At 29.6% G+C, this 18,325-nt stretch overlaps 1 pseudogene; it reads right to left on the reverse strand.

Annotated features, from left to right (window-relative positions):
- On the reverse strand, nt 11,447-14,603 carry LOC107647200 (annotated as a pseudogene).

The raw sequence follows: 18,325 nt of genomic DNA on the forward strand, positions 1-18,325 counted from the left end.
CTTCTCTTTTACATGCATCTACATTGGACAAGCGCGATTGGGACAAGTTTGATTTAACGGGATAGATATTTTTTTTTTCAGAAGAAATATTTGAGTGCTGTGTTTCCTATTGCCTAGAAGATACGTAAATGCATCTGATAAACACCAGAGATTAAGCTTTCATCAAATTTGTCTTTATTTAATATTCTTGTAAATAATTTTAGCTCACCCTCACCGTGCCTATTGTCAAAATATAAATTTTTTTTTTTGTGACCGAAATAAATTAAATAAAGAAAAATAAAATAAAAGATCTGTTTAAATAGAGGATAATCTTTTTAAGATTATTTTTAAACTCTTTTTAAGATGAAAGAAATTCTACATGAGAAAGTTATAATTTTATTACCATCTTTGTCATAGTATTTGTCACTGTGTTTGCATCTCTCATAATCAAACAAAAGTCAATACGCCAATTCCAATGCATGATATCTCGCTCTTATTTTGAGTACCAATGGATCAATAAACCCAAAACTATCTTGGTGATTAGTAACAAGATTAAATGCTTCCACACAATCCGTCTCACAAATAACATCTCGTTGATCCACATCCCAAGCTAAGAGATATCATCTCCAAATAGCAAACAATTCTCCTTGAAGAATACTATTACTCTCAATCATTTCCAAACACCCCCTTTGCCAACTCTCATTACAATCTCTAATAACACAAGCAAAACCAACACTATCACCCAAACTAAGATAACTAGTATCACAATTAATCTTGAAAGTACCAATGGATGGGGGATTCCAAAAACCATTTAGAGTAGAGGAAAGGGACATACGTTGTAATTCAAAAATATTCCTAAGCTCCTTTTCTGAAGTTAATGCCAGACAAATCACTTTTTTCGGAGGCCAATTTTCATGAGGATTAAAGATGTCATTATTCCTTGCTTGCCATATCTACCAAAGTCCCGAAAAGAACTTGAACGGATACTCTCTACTATGATACAAGAAGCAGTTCTTCAAATCTAAAGGATGACAAGAAATATTCAACCTATACCATACAAGCTGAGCTTCTGGGCAATTCCGAATACAATGTAAAACCGATTCCTGGTTAGAAAGACATCTTGGGCACCTATCTGATGACGACATCCCTTTTCTAAAGCGAAAACTTGCAGTAGGAAGAGCCTCCTTAAGACACAACCAAGCAAAAAACTTGTGCTTTTCCGGAACAAGCTGACGCCAAAGCCAAAGCCAATTCTCCTGCTCCTCCCAACCAAAAAGCTTCTTACACAACCACAAGTAACCATTGTGTGAGTCATAGATTTTGGCAGCAGACCCAAATCAATACCAACCCTCTTCCGGACCTGCTTGCACATCACTTAGTTTAATTAAGCAGATTCAATACTAAAAAAATCCAATCTCATTAATGAAATGTATATTACGCACGCAGAAACTCCTCAAACATTACTAATTCACTTTGCGCTTGAATATAAAAAAAAAACATTCATTTTTTGAACTCGAAACTGCTACTGGAGAATTTTAAATCTCTCTTAGAATCTCTCAAATCTCATTCGTATTCTCGGCTACCGAAGAATCGGGTGGAGCGTACACACAAAAACAAGAACAAAGATTCCGCAAGGTATGAGAAAACCTATTGTTATTATATTCATTTAATTTCTCACAAATCTCGCATTTCTTCTAGTTCGATTTAAGGTTTAGTGGATTGAGTTCGTTCATTTAGTAGATCGAACTTTTCTAATTCCATTTTTTTCTGTAACTAGGGCATACGAATGAAAAATGTATTGTTAGTTTATTCGTTCTGATAAATAATCCGGTTCATCACTTAGTTTAATTGAGTTCATTTGCATGCAGAAAAGAATTGAAATATATTTTTCTTGCTGATTAAATGTTTATCATGTTTTGTTCAAATCTAAATAGAATTCGGTTCATTTGGGAATTGAGTTAGATTCACTTGATTCTACTGTTAATTGTTCACCAAATCTGTTATTCCTTAATTTAATTGAGTTCATTTGCAAGTAGAAATGATTTGAAATGTACTTTTTTGCTGATTGAATGTTTATCACCTTTTATTCAAATCTGAATCGAATTCGGTTCATTTGGGAATTGAGTTAGGTTCACTTGATTCTACTGTTAAGTGTTCAACAAATCTGAACCAAATTCGGTTCATTTGTGAATTGAGTGAAGTTCACCTGTTAAGTATTGACCAAATTTTTTTGTCCTTACAACAAAAATGAAAAAGATGACGGTCACAAAAAAGAGAAGCCGTACTATAACATAAGCATATACACATTAAATAAAATCTATTTTTGTATTATAAATATATCATAACATACTATTTTAAATCTTTGCAGAAAACTCACAATCTGAGATGCCAAATAAAATCAATAACTAGGGTGTTCAAAGAAATGAATGAAGAAAAGAAAAATATTGTGGAAGAAATGGGATTCAGTGCTGGCACATATCCTGAAAATGAACATCTCTCACAAGCTCTTGAGGAAATTGATTCGTTGCTATGATGCCTATCATGGATGCTTGGACACTCTCTATGACAAAATATACATAATCCCTGCCAAAATAAGAGATGCCCGATGCATAAATTTTGGCAGTATTATACTTTTCATCTTTTACATTTGTATTTTTCCTTTTTGATATCCTTGTTATTCCTTTAATTTATTTCGGTTCATTCCTTACTTTATTTTAGGTTCATTTGAATACAGAAAATTAAATTGAGCTTTTTTTACTGATTTATTTATATTAAAATATTGTAGGAGATTGTTTTCCTGAAAAAATTGTGTACAAAAAACAGAGTGAGAAAGAGAATGAGATAATTGACAGCTTCAAAGGTGCTACTTTGGCATCTTTGACAAAATCTGTCATTGATATGAGTGCTGAAGAAGAGGAGAACTGGCTAAAATTCAAGAGGACTTTTTTCATCTTCATCCAGAAATGTTTTTTGCTGCCGACAATAGTAAGCACGGTCTCCCCGATCTATAAGACGCCTGCCCTTCATGTGGACACCGTCTGACGATGGAATTGAGCGTCTCATGTGCTGAGCTTCCTAAGAAAGGGGATCAAAGCCCAGAGAGAAGGAAAGAAACTTTCCGTTGATGGTTGCGTATTTGTTTTAATGTTAATATATTTCCATGAAACGAAGTTCCTTGATCCAGAGGCAGATGACACTCCCTGGCCACCATGAGTGGCCCACTGGACACAGAAGAGGCTGTTCGAGCGGATTGCTTTGGAAGCAACTAATGAAATGGTAAATAAAAAAAATCATTTTTCTTGAAATTTTGGTTCAGATGCTTCTAAAATACTCTGGTAACTAAATAAGTTTATGTTTTAGGGACTTGTGAAAAGAGCATAATTGAGGGAAGGATAGATAGAAGAAAAGAAGGTGGAAAAGAAGGAAAAGGAGAAGAAAGAAAAAAAGAAAATTGTCGTCTTGCATTCGTCTTCAGAAGAAGCAGTTTTTCTGAATCTAAGTATACTTCTCACCATTGCTTATCGAAAACTATCTATTTATTTAAAGTTTTATATTGTTATTTTAACAAAACTTTTTGTATGTGTTGCAGAGAAAAAGAAATCGAAAAATGTCACTAAAAAAAGAAAACAACCACAAAGGGTGGCGAAAAAACAAACCAAAATAAGGAAGATTGTTCTGACGGGTTCGGAAAACAAAACAGAATTCGACGAGTAAGATTCGAAAATGATTATTTTTGGTTCATTTCTACGTTTATTTGATGTTCATTTGGTTTAATTATTGCTCATCTTGGTTTTAAGTCAAAACTTATTGTATGAATTTTCATAAGTGAACAAATAGATGAGAAGAGTGCTGAAAAAAGAAAACAAAAAGAAAAAGAATGAAGAGGAAAAATGATGGCGTTGAAAAAATAAATATTGTTCCAAATGACTGACTCGCGGACGCGCAATATGATATATCGCAGACATAAGATTGAGTTTCTCATATAAAGCTCTTTTTTTCTTTCTCTGCTAACTTTTCCTAAAACATTGTGTAATTTCTTTGGATTTACTGAATAATATTTATTTTTTTGGTTAGAATGTCGACTGTAAATCTGGGCAGCGAAAGCGAACCTGTGTTACAAACACTGTCTGTAAATGCACCAAGCAATACCAAATAATTCCTCTTCACTTTTATTTAGATCTTCTGCTTTTAATTAGAATACCTTGGTTGAAGATCTTAGTTTCGTATCTTTTTTATTAGAACGAATACCCCTGAAATCTCCAGTTACAATTTTTGAAACAAAAATGGCATGAAAAATAGTTTACTTGAGCTTCAAATCTAAAGTAAATTTGGTTCATTTCTAGGTTTAATTGAGATTCATTTGAATCCAAAAATGAATTTGATGTGTTTTTAATCCTCTGTTTTTAATCTTGGTTGATGATTTAATTTGGTATCTTTCTTATTAGAAAAAATATCCCTGAAACTCCGTTTACATTCTTTAGAAGAAAGAAACAGCATGAAATAAAAAAGAAAAAAAACAGAGTTTATAACCTCCAACTATGTAAGTTGAAATATTTATGTTGGTCTTTTAAATTTAGGTAATAATTGTTGTTTAATTAATCACACGAAATTTTTGTTTAATTGTCAGTAACACAACACCTGATCCTCAACAACATATCCTTGTGGTTCCAGAAGAAACTCATTCTCAACATTTGGATATGTGAGTTTTTCAATGTGTAGCTTTTAGTTTCTCAGTTCGTATTCTAATAATTCAACATTAACTTCTTTCTTGTTTACCTTCCTTAGAGTTCCTATTGCAGTGTTTTTTCCATGTTCTCTTATAGAAGAGATAATAAAACATCAAAAGGCCTTTATCTATGTCCTTTCGAAAAGTCAAATAGAAGAAGCTTCTGTTAATGAATAAGTTGTACTTAAATTTTTTTTTTAATTAGTTTTGATGGTATATGATAATAATTTAGGTTCATTATTGAACTCTTTTCTGTTTAATCCAGCAGTCCTCCAGAACCACAACAGCAAGCCTGCGAAGAAGCTCCAGCAAAGTAATCGGAACAAGAAGCACCTCTTAATGTAAGTTTTACTTAAAATCTTTTTAATTAGTTTTGATGGTATATAATAGTAATTTCGGTTTATTCCTTAGTTTATTTGAGGTTCATTTGAATCCAAAAATGAATTCGATGTGTTCTTCTTGATGATTGGGCTTTTTTTTACTACTAGTTCAAATATGAAGTAATTTTGGTTCATTATTGGACTCTTTTCTATTTATTACAGCTTCCCTCCGGAACCCCAATACCAGGCTTGCGAAGAATCTTCCACAAGGCAAACGGAGCAAGAACCTCTATAAAATGTGTATGTTTTAATTAATATCCTTTTTATTAGTTTTGATGGATTCAATGTATTTATCAAACATCAAGAGCCCCAAAAACACAAATGAACTGAAATTAATGTACTAAATGAACCGAAAAAATGTATATATCACTATTCAATTTTAGAAACACCTAAATTGTTTGACACAACACAAATGCAGAAAGGTAATTTGAAAAATAAAAAAGTGACAATTCAATAAAACATAACATGAATCGATATTAAACCTCCTAGAACTCAAATGAACCGAAATTTGGTCATACATGAATCAAATTTTATATTAATAAAAACCAAAACTTCTATCATCCTCTCCGGGACAATTCATATCATGTGCATCATAAAGGCTGGAGCTTGACTGAATCATTGATCCACCATCTAAAAAGTTCAATTGCAAAAAAGAAAATAAATCATATATTAGCAAAATGCACAAACGGATTTTTCTCTAATACAAAACAAATCAATGTTGCCCACTTAGAGCTGCCTTTTTCTTTTTCTTTGTTGCATTTGCGATCTTTTTTTTCGTATTTGATCCCATTCTGTTCTTGGGACGGCCTCTTGTTCTAACACGTGGGGGGCTTTGAAGGTCGTTGACACCACTCAATGTAGCTTCTTCGTGAGATAACGAACTTTTGCCTTTACTTTTTGCTTGATATTCTTACATCTCGGCCATGACATTACCAAAAACCCGGTGCATAATTTCTGTTAGCTCCTCGGATCCTGATGCAAATTCGCAAATATTTTGCGACCAAGATATCAAATCATTGAATCTCTTGCTTCTTGGCTCCAATAGAGGCTTATCTTGGCTGCTCTTGATATGTGTTGCCTCCTCTTTACGTTCATGCTCCAGCATTCCAATATATATTTTGGTGCCACTTTATCTACTCGCTCAAAGTTTAAGGCACTCAGAGAATGGCGGCATAATATACCCCTTGACTCAAACAAGAAGCACTAGCACTTACTTCGCGTGATACTGCATCATAATAACAACAAACTTGTTGAATATTGAGTTAGAAACCTACTCTACAACTTCGTATGCCGTAAAACCTAGAGTGGAATGCATTGATCTTGTGATGCAATCCCCTTTCCTCTGAATTGTGCTTGAACTTTCCTAAACTTCTCATGAGTATACACGTGCTGAAATTGAGCCTCTATTGAATCAAGGAGCTATTGCATGTGATAAACTTGTTAAAAAAGGCATGCATGCTCTCGCTCCGTTATGTGCTTCTCATCCCAGTCCAAAACTGGTGATCGAGATAAACTGGAATCCAAATAGCTCTGCAGAATGAACCGAAATCAGACGCACGAATGAAACAAAATTTATACCCGAAAAAGCAACAACATCAAATAATTCGAATAAAACCTCAGTTAGCTGAAAGCCACTTATTGCCTCCAACACCGTACTTTGTGACAAAATTGTTCTAATTTTTGTCGAAGGCGTCTTTTGTAAACGAGTTCTAAACAACATGACTCATCTCTTGTTCGATTTCTTTGTGTCACTTGTAGTCATTTAATTTGCTTGGAATCTTCTTCATGAGGTGCCATCTGCACCACTAGTGAATTGTTTTGGCATATAGGTCTCTATGGCCCTTTGCATCGATGCACATTGATCGGTAGAATCCCTTTTGGTGCCTTTCCTCCCATGCAATGGAGCCAACATTCAAATAGCCATTTGAATGATTGGATATCCTCATTTTTCATCAAAGCGCATCCGAGAAGTGTTAACTGACCTTGGTAATTCAAGCCCACAAAAGAATAAAAAACCAGATTATACCTGCAAAAATGGACACTCGCAATAGTTATGAACCGAAATTTGTTGGCTATGTGAACCTAAAACTATATCGCAGGGAACCGAATACATGTTTGTGTTATAAGTGGTATCAAATGAAACAACATCTCCAAAATACTCGTATGCAGCCCTACTTCTTGCATCGACCCAAAATGCATTTTTGATGGAGTGATCACCCTCAAGGTTAAGCTCGAAAAAGAAATGTTGATTCTTCACTTTCATTCTTAATAAGTACTTGCCAAATTCTTTGGCATCATCTTGTTCAGAAATATTTCGTACTTTTCTTGTAATGTAATTTCTCATATCTTTTCGATAAAACTTAGTTTTCGATGACTGTCCGCTGTTGCTATGAATGACTGATATATTTTACTCGGTCTAATTCTGGCTTTCTCATTGTTTTCAATGGTACGACACACAAATATGCTTAGCTCCCTATGTTGTTTGAGCATCTCTGCTCGATATGGACAGTAAGGGTGTGAATGATTCAGAACAACTTTGAAAATTCTCCAAAGACCGACGTCTTTCAATATATGTACATAAATTCTGGCTGGACAGTTCATTCCAACTGAGGGATTTGTCTTCAGAGTTGGAGATATCTTGGATTTTCACTTTCTCTCTCTACTACATGTAATTAGGTGATTCTTAATCTCATCTCCCTTCCGAGTTGTGTTCTTTATTTTCGTAGAAAAACTGGCAAGTTTGGAATAATCTTTGTAGAACTTTCTAGCTTCTTCCAGTGTCTTGAAAGTTATCTCAACCTTTAGGACAAATTATTCATCTACAATACACTTGGATTGTAAAATGAACCGAAAATATTGTCATAACATGTGCATTCTGTAATAACCAATGAACCGAACACATGTGCATTATGAAAATTCAGAAACTCTTGCATTCTATTCATTATCACTTTATTCAATTGCATTCCATTGCATTCAATTCAAAATGATTGAAGAAACTGAAAATATTATCAAAGCAAAACTATTGTATAATACCAAATAAACCGAACATTGTCCATTATATAAATTCAAATTCAGAACACCTGCGTCTAGAATGAACCAAAAAGAATTTGAAAACGAAACTAATGTACAATTCCAAACAAACAGAAAATTGTGTTCATAAACAACTGGATTTAGCGATTGCATTCTATTCCATTCAATTCAAAATTGAATAATCCAAATCTCATCCGCTTGATTCGATTCAGAAGAATAATCCAAATCGCTCTCATCGAAGTGATTATAAGTTGAATCATTCATTGTATTCATACGCTATTGAAATCTGAATATGAAATCTGAAAATGAAGAACATAAAATGCAATGCAGATCGAAAAAAAAAACGAAGAAGAAAAACGAAGAAAAATATGATTTTTTATGTTGAAGAAAACCAGAAAATGAAAAAAAAATTAGAGAAATCAGAGTAGAAAAGAACGAAGAGAAGCTTTACGTTGAGAAAGAAGAACGAAGAGAAGGTTTACGTTGAGAAAGAGAAGCTATATGTTGAGGAAGAAGCTTTATGTTAATAGCTGGGGTGCATGAACGTAAAAGGACTTGGTTGACTTGGTTAAGAAAATTATATGGATGTGAAATATTTTTGTTATTTAAATTACGATAATTTGTAAATTTACTGAAAAGTAATCGTTTAAATAAATGTGTTGAAGGTATAATAAAATTAAGTTTTCATTATTCTTTATGTATGTTCAGACCATAGTTACCAAAATTAAATCGACAATCAATCTGATTGAGTCATTGAATTACTGGTTTAATAAATTAATTATTGGTTAAATATATATTAATGATGAAGGGTATTTTAGAAAAGAATTTATATCAACTCCCTTCCTTGTTTCTGTTAGATATAGTAGTTTATCATGACTATTAATTCACTCTTTAATATATTAAATATGTATAAAAACTAAAAACTGAATTAATTGACATGTAAGTAATTTATAACGTAACTAAAAGATTTTGGATTTAAATTTTAAAAGAAACAAATTATATTTTATAAATTATATGTAATGAATATTTAGAAGAATGAAAAAGGTGAACACTAACCTTTCTTATATTCTCATTATATAAAGTATATATAAAACTAAAAATGAATAACATATAAAGAATATGTAATCAGATCTCTTAACCAATATATACATACCATTATAATCTATCTATTCTATTATATAAAAATCGAATTTCTGTATTTAATAATGGAACTGACGTAGCATACTTCTAAAAGTGTTTTTCGATTTATTTGTTTTAACTCATTAAATATAAGTTATTGCGATAAACTAATTATATCAACTAATTAATTTAATTATATAGTTATATATTTTTTTATAGTATTAGATAGAAGAATATTTGTTAAAATGAATATATTCATTGTAATAAATTTTTTTTCAATTATTAGATTTTTATGTTAAATTCTTTGAAGGTACAAGATAATAAAATAAGTTGACTTTAATATCATTAGAAGCTAAATTTAATGGTTTAAGTAAGCACCACTAATTATGTTAATAAAGTAATTTTGTAATACTAATGTGATTTACATATTAATTTTTTTGAGTAAACTCATTCCAAAATATAAAAATTAGACTCAATTACTCTAAAATTTTAAAGGTAATATAGAATTTTGCAACAAAATAAATTAACATTCATTAAGGAAATAAATTTATATAGGGCTCTTTCCTAATTATAAATAATAACAAGACTTATGAAAAAATATTAATGTCAACGTTCGTTCTTATTAACTAAATCATAATATTAGGTAGTTGATATTTGTATAGGTAGAATTTATTAAGTAATTACGTTAAAACTAGCAACGAATAAGCAATAAAGATTCATAAAAAAATCTATTACATATTACCAATTTTATAATTAAAATATGTCACACATCATATTCTCATACTACAACAATATAGATTATTTTTTAGGGTTATAATGTGTAAAAGAAAATTAAAATTTGTCAAAAAAATAAATTTTGACACTATTTTAACTATGAAAATATGTTAATAAAAGTTTTGTCAAAAATAGTATTTTTAACATATAAGTGATTGTGAAAAAAAATTTAAATCTTATTTTGATAAATATTGACTGTCAAAAATAATTTGTTAGAAAATTTTGAGAACATGTTTTCTGTGATACTTATTAATTGTCAAAAATACTATTTATTTTGACACTTATTGACTATAAAATATTCTCAACAAAAAATTTTAACAAAGAATGAGATGAGATCTTAAAACTAAAGAATAACTTGAGATTTTGAAGATAAATAATGAGTAGTATAATCCTAAACTGAGAGCAATGTGATGTCAAAATTAACAGAGCCAAAGAAGAAGAAAAATAATGGAGTAAATTGAAAACAAATGAATGTCAAAATTGATGAGTAGTTTTCTACGGTCAAATTATTCATCAAGAAAACATAGAAAATTTGACATTTATGATATTTGTCAAAAATATATATTAATTTTGACATTTAATTATGGTGTTAAAAAATAAAGTGTTAAAATAACTCTATTTTCTTGTAGTGTCTATTTATTGTCTATTCTATTATATAAAAATCAGGTTTTTGCACTTAATGATGGAGTTGACGTGACATGCTTTTGAGAGTGTTTAGCGATTTATTTTTTTAACTCATTAAATACAATTTATTACGATAAATTAACTATATCAACAAATTAATTTTATTAGATATTTAAGTATTACACAATTTAATATAATTTATATCAATTTAATTTATTAGTATTTTCTAATTTGTTTCTTTTAATATTCTGTTAATATTTTTAATTTATTAAACTAAATTACACTACAAGAAACATCGTTGAAATCGACGGCCAAATCGACGGCTAAGCCGTCGATAATATTAAAAATGGACGGCAAAATGGACGGCGAAGATGGTCGCTATTAAGCTTGTTGATTTTTCAAAATTCTAATAAAATCGACGGCTAGTGTAGCCGTCGATAATAATTTAATAAAATCGACAGCCTTTCCGTCTATAATATGAGTTTGGAAATTTTACCTTCTTATTAAAATCGACAACATTGCCGTCGATTTAATTATTTAGATACCGACAAATGCTTAATAAAATCGACAACAAAGCCGTCGATATTATTATATAAAATTGACAGAGCTTTTGTCGATATTTGATTTAATAAAATCGACAAAATAGCCGTCGATTTAACTACTTAGATAGCGACAAATTCTATGTCTGTATTTTGTTTTTTTTGTCTATTTTAAATTTAAAAAGCGACAATATTACCGTTGATTTTAATAGCTATAATTTTTTTAATTATTTTTTCTATTTAAAAATTAGTAGACAATTAATACAAATAAACCGTTATAAAAAAATAAAAATAAAAATAAAAACCGTTATATTAAATAAGACTAAGAAATTAAATGGAACCTGATTGTCATGGTACCAATTCTGCCAACTAAACTTTAGAGATGATTCCAGAACTTCAACCCAATACTATGTCCCTATCACTGGTATTCTTCCATTTGTGTCTCCACTAAAAAAGAAAATGAAAAAAAAAAAGATTTAGATTGATATGTTTATGATACTCAATTAATCATATATGTTAAAACATAATCATACAATATATCAAATGATAGTTTCATTCCCTATGCAATCTATCTTTGTTACCATTACCATTACCTGTAAATCCATATTTTAAGGCCATCTTTGATGAGTTTTGTGTAAATTGGTAGGATCGAAAATACAAAAAAATTGTAACTCCTCAATATGAAATCACTAAAAATGAAATCCAACACACAAAGAAATAATTAGTATTTAATAAAAAAATTAAAAATAATTAGTGTATACAAAATTCAAGTAGCTAGTAGTACTGAATTACTTGGAAATTTTCCATGCTGCATTATTAGTATTTCCTCCTTTAATATTTGCATGAAAAGATGATTGATCCACCTATTGAAATATTCCTCTGCATATGTGGAATAGCATGGATCATAGCCTTCAAAATAAATTCTCATCCTCTTTACTTTATAATTATTATTTACGATCAACACTTTAATTATCTAAATGGAGAAAATCCATTTCAGACCTTATGCCTAGAATGCCATGAAATTCATCTTCCATGCTTCAAACCATATATTGATGAAAATTATATGACAGTGACAATCTGTGCTCCTGCAAATTTATAAAACAGGTTAGGATCACATGGAATCAGCTAGTGAGGAAGGTGAACAGTATGTTAATGATGTTAAAAATGATAGTGATTGCAAGAGAGCAGCTTAATCCACTTTGAATAACATATTTGAAAAAATAGAATTGACAGATCAAGGAACAACAATGGATGAAAGAATCTCCTATTATGAATGATTATCTCAATAAATAAAAAACTTACAGTGATGAAACCCAGACGGAGTGCAAAGTAGTCTAATTTTCTTATAGAACTCCTAAACTGGGGCATGAAACAAAGCTGCAAATTGACACCACAAATTATCAGCCACGAGGATGAAAAAGCAAGCTTGCAAATAAAAATTAAGGATATGAAGCTATAAAGTGTTGATGATATATCACCATCCAGATGAGTATTGGATTCCTGCTCCATGGATGTGAAGCATGATGAAAAACAAAGGTTATCTGCCGCCTCATCACCTTGTTTCTCTTTCCTGTACAACAATTAACATGTAAAAGTGATTGGGTAGTGTCTGACAGTTAGATTATTACAACAAAAATTTTCGTTTGTTACTACATTGACAAATTAAAATTCCTGTCTTGGTTTGTGAAACCATTCTATGCTATATAGTATGCTATGCACCTTGCAGATTTCTGTCCGCTACAACTGTGGTCTGATTTTCCCATCTGCGCCAACTATAAATCTAAAGAAGCATGGAACAAATGGAAAACAAACAATAGTACATGAAAGGCAACAATGTCAGCCCCACATAATCAGAAACATATGGACCAGACAACCAAGCATGAGCCAAAGCAAAGGAGAAACAACATGTGCTTGAAACAAGCAAGTGATCCCATAATAAGCTGGAAAAGTCTATTGCCGACCAACCTTGCTCATTGCCAAACCGACTGCCAGACAACTGTATAGAACATGAGTGATCCCAAGAACAAACAAGAACCGGTGCAGCTGCTCAAGACCCTCATATGAAACAAATGGCTTGTGCCCCTGCATTCATTCATTTATTAGTATCTTTTACTAATAAATGTAATTTCTAACTCATAACTGAAAGCTTCTTACCGCAGGGCATTGATTGAATGGACCACTAATTAGTCCCTTTGGAATATCAGTTTCATCAGGGGAAAAGGATTCTGGTTCGTGTCAAGGTCTTTTTCAGAACAAATATAAAACTCGCTATTGAACAGTGATGATTTACACATATTTCAGAGATCCATCTTGCACTTTGTGCCAACAACAAAGAGATAAGACCAAGTAGCATCAACTCTAGCAGAAAGGAACAATCCAAGTCAAGTACCACGTAAAAAATCAGTAGTATGATATCATTGATTATTATTAAAGTGCTTGTTTTACCTTCCTTAATCTTTTCCAATGATGCAAAGAGAGCCTTCCTTCTTGTCTTCTTCACCCACTGCACAACCAAGAAAAAGAAGCTTCATACGTTCACAAGATTCAACAAATTACTTGTGTTAATCATCCTTCCATTTATACACTTCACCAACCCTAAGATCTGAAACTGCCTATAATCTATTTCGCAGCACATTATGCAATATGAAGTAACATTTATTACTGTAACTGAATCACTTATAGCATACACGTAGTCTGCAACTAAAGTTGTAGTACCTTTCCAAAGCGGTAGATGTAGCGCCCAACGACGAAGCAGACGAAGACCATAACAGTAATAACGGAAGCAACTGAATATGTTAGCGTCTCAGCCAGAGAGCGACCTCGTCGAAGCGCCTCCGCCATTATTACCAACTCTAACTACTCACATCAACACAACATGGATTGAATATAGTAGTGAGCGAGTGCCGAGTGAAGGAAGAAGGATCCAGGAAAATTCAAAATGAAAAGTGGAGAAGCATCTAATAATCCCTCGGCTTTGAAGAATTATTAAACTTAGTCTTAGCTCTTAAAATAAAATGGAACCAGAATAAACATGATGACCAGGATTTCTAGATTTAAAAAATAGGATATTACAATTAGATCATAGTTTACACCTGAAATAGGGGATTTTCAAATGAAACTGAAGTTGGCTTTGAAAACGATACCTGTTCTTGTGAGCTCGATTGAGAGAGAACGGAGAAGGACCAAAGTAGGAGGAGCGTGGCAGCAACAGAGAGAAGGAGCGACGGCGGCGCGGCAGCAACGGAGCGACAGTGGGAAGCGACAGCAGCACAGCAGCAACAGAGCGTGACGATAGTGCAAGCAAACGGAGTGACGGCGGCGCAACCGTAACGCTGGCAGAAGCGAATGAGGGTTGTTTCTGAAGTTGGTGGCGGATTGGTGAAGAATGCAGAAAAAAAAAAAGGATAAAATGAGGGTTGATGAGAAATTTAGGGCAAATTATATTTTATGAATTATATGTAATGAATATTTAGAAGAATGAAAAAGGTGAACACCAACCTTTCTTATATTCTCATTATATAAAGTATATATAAAACTAAAAATGAATAACATATAAAGAATATGTAATCAGATCTCTTAACCAATATATACATACCATTATTATTAGCATAATCTATTTATTCTATTATATAAAAATTGGATTTTTACATTTAATAATGAAACTGACGTGGCATGCTTCTTAGAGTGTTTTCTGATTTATTTGTTTTAACTCATTAAATACAAGTTATTGCGATAAACTAATTATATTAACTAATTAATTTAATTAGATAGTTAAGTATCACACAATTTATTATAATTTATATTAATTTAATTTGGTAATATTTTTAATTTATTTCTTTTAATGTTCTGTTAGTATTTTTAATTTACTTTTTTAATTTATTAAACCAAATTTATTGTATGTACTAATTAATTAATTAGTCATTAAATAATAAATCTTTGAATAAAATAGGCAACTGAGATATTTTTAACTAATAATCAAATCAAATCATATATATTGAGCCAAACTCAAATTATGTGAATTAATGACTAAATTAAAATAAGATAATTTCTTACCTATTCAAATTGAATGCAATAAATACAAATTAATTTTGTTAGATAATCACAGTCATCTGGTCTATTATATATAAATGGCCACACAAAATTATAAGAATCATCATTTTTATCGCAAATGTTATTTCAACTCTTTTTTTCTTCTTTTTTTTTTCCTTTATGTATATTTTTTTTTATGTATAAATGTACCCAAAATGAAAAAGTGTGGATGATGTTTTATTGATTGTTTGTTTGATGAATATATCTCAATTTCGGCATTCTACAACTGTAGATGGAAGTTGACCCGTAGTAATTTAAAGTGATCAGTATATTTTTTTATAGTATTAGATAGAAGAATATTTGTTAAAATGAATATATTTATTGTAATGAATTTTTTTTCAATTATTAGATTTTTATGTTAAATTCTTTGAAGGTAAAAGATAATAAAATAAGTTGACTTTAATATCATTAGAAGCTAAATTTAATGGTTTAAGTAAGCACCACTAATTATGTTAATAAAGTAATTTTGTAATACTAATGTGATTTACATATAAATTTTTTTGAGTAAACTCATTTCAAAATATAAAAATTAGACTCAATTACTCTAAAATTTTAAAGGTAATACATAATTTTGCAACAAAATAAATTAACATTCATTAAGGAAATAAATTTATATAGGGCTCTTTCCTAATTATAAATAATAACAAGACTTATAAAAAAATATTAATATCAACGTTCTTATTAACTAAATCATAATATTAGGTAGTTGATAGTTTTATAGGTAGAATTTATTAAGTAATTACGTTAAAACTAGCAACGAATAAGCAATAAAGATTCATACAAAAATCTATTACATATTACCAATTTTATAATTAAAATATGTCACACATCATATTCTCATCTATTCTATTTATTATCTATTCTATTATATAAAAATCAGATTTTTGCACTTAATGATGGAATTGATGTGACATGCTTTTGAGAGTGTTTAGCGATTTATTTGTTTTAACTCATTAAATACAATTTATTACGATAAATTAACTATATCAACAAATTAATTTTATTAGATATTTAAGTATCACACAATTTATTATAATTTATATCAATTTGATTTATTAGTATTTTTTAATTTATTTCTTTTAATATTCTGTTAATATTTTTTAATTTATTAAACCAAATTAATTATACTAATTATCTGTATTAATTAATTAATTAGATTAGTTTATTAATTATTAAAATAATAAATCTATGAATAAAATAGGCTCTCCATGTATTTTTTACTAATAATTAAATCAAATCAAATCATACATATATATTGAGCTAAATTCAAATAATGTGAATCAAGGATTAAACTAAAATAAGATGATTTTTTACCTATTCAAATTGAATGCAAAAAATACAAATTAATTTTGTTAGATAATCATGGTCTTTTGATCTTCTATATATAGATAGCCACACAAAATTATAAGAACCATCATTTTGATCTCTTTTGTGATTTCAACTCTTCTTTTCTTTCTTTTTTTTTTATGTATAAATATACTTAATTAAAATGAGAAGGTATGGATGAGTGTTTTATTAATTGTTTATTTGATAAATATTATAGTTCGAAAATGTCTCAATTTAAGTATTTTATTGCTGTCGATGAAAGTTGAACCTGTAGTAATTCAGGATGACCATGATATTTTTTTATAGTATTACGTAGAAAAATATTTCTTATAATGAATATATCCATTGTAATTAATTTCCTTGTCAATCTATTATCTTTTATCTAACAAACAATATTTATGTTGAATATATTATTTTCATCAGAAGCCATACATAATTGATTGATAATTCTATATATAAAAATACTTATGTGGTAATTAAATACCATATTGTTATCTCGCCAAAATTAATTCTCCTATGATTATGCCAATGTATAATACTATTAGATGAAAATTGATTAAATTACACTTATTTCTGACGAGGTGGGTAACCTTTTAGGCCTAATCACGGTCAGAATTGAGAAATGTTTGAAAAGTGTTAACAATATAAATACTTTTTATTTTTAATACCCAATAATAAATATATAAATTAAAACTAATATTATTTCGTACAAAATCATAAAATGCATATTATACTTAAAATATATATTCTGTATTAATTGTCATTGTTTATCAATTACGTTATAACAAATCTGGTTATTAAAAAAGATTAAAATTAACTTAAATATATGCAATATTATTCCATGCCTTTTATTTTTATTTTATCATCATAAAAAATCATACATATTATAAGAGAAATCATCTTTTTACCAACGATTCTTCTATTCAATAGTTTCTATAAAGAACAGATGGATGTTTTTGTTATTTTCAGTTCTTTGATAAATATGGACGACGCATAATAATATTGTGTTTGGCAAGAATATATGGGATTTTAAAAGGTTGAAGCATAGGTTTAGTCATTAACATATTTGTAGATAAAGTGCAAAGTAGATAAAAAGATAGCTAATAAAAGAATAAATTGTTAAAACTTTTTCAATGTTAACAGTCGTAGTGTATGATAGGAATTCTATAACTTTTTTGGATTTGATTGTTTCTTTATTATTATATGTTGTTCTTTTTAATTTATGCTAAAAAGACTTATGATAATCATCTTATCGTGATAGTGTAAAAGTTGTAGATGTTATATTTATTTTGTATGCTCTTAAATTTCATATCTTTGATGAATATTTGTGATTGAGTAATTATAAAAATAAATTGGTTTAATATCTATTATATATTTTATTTAAATTATAATAGTGATTAATTTTTTTCAAAGTAAATAATGCAATTTTTTCATAAAAACAATGTTTAAATAATTGTGAAATTAGATTATACCATAAATAATGATAAATATCTTGGCGTTAAATAATATATGATATTAGTTATTGTTATATATATAAAAAATGTGACTTATTTACGTATTGTTTGAATTAGAAGAATTTGTAGAAAAATAAAATACTGAAGAAGAAAATGGATGAAAAATTCAATTTTTCATTGTTTGGATCAATAAAGAAATTGAATGGAAAACAAAAAAGGTGCATGTGAAACTCATGTAAATTTTTAAAGTTGTGGAAAACTGACAGAGAAGTGCAATCATAGATA

This window comes from Arachis ipaensis, chromosome B01, assembly GCF_000816755.2.
Source record: "Arachis ipaensis cultivar K30076 chromosome B01, Araip1.1, whole genome shotgun sequence".
Classification (NCBI taxonomy): domain Eukaryota; kingdom Viridiplantae; phylum Streptophyta; class Magnoliopsida; order Fabales; family Fabaceae; genus Arachis; species Arachis ipaensis.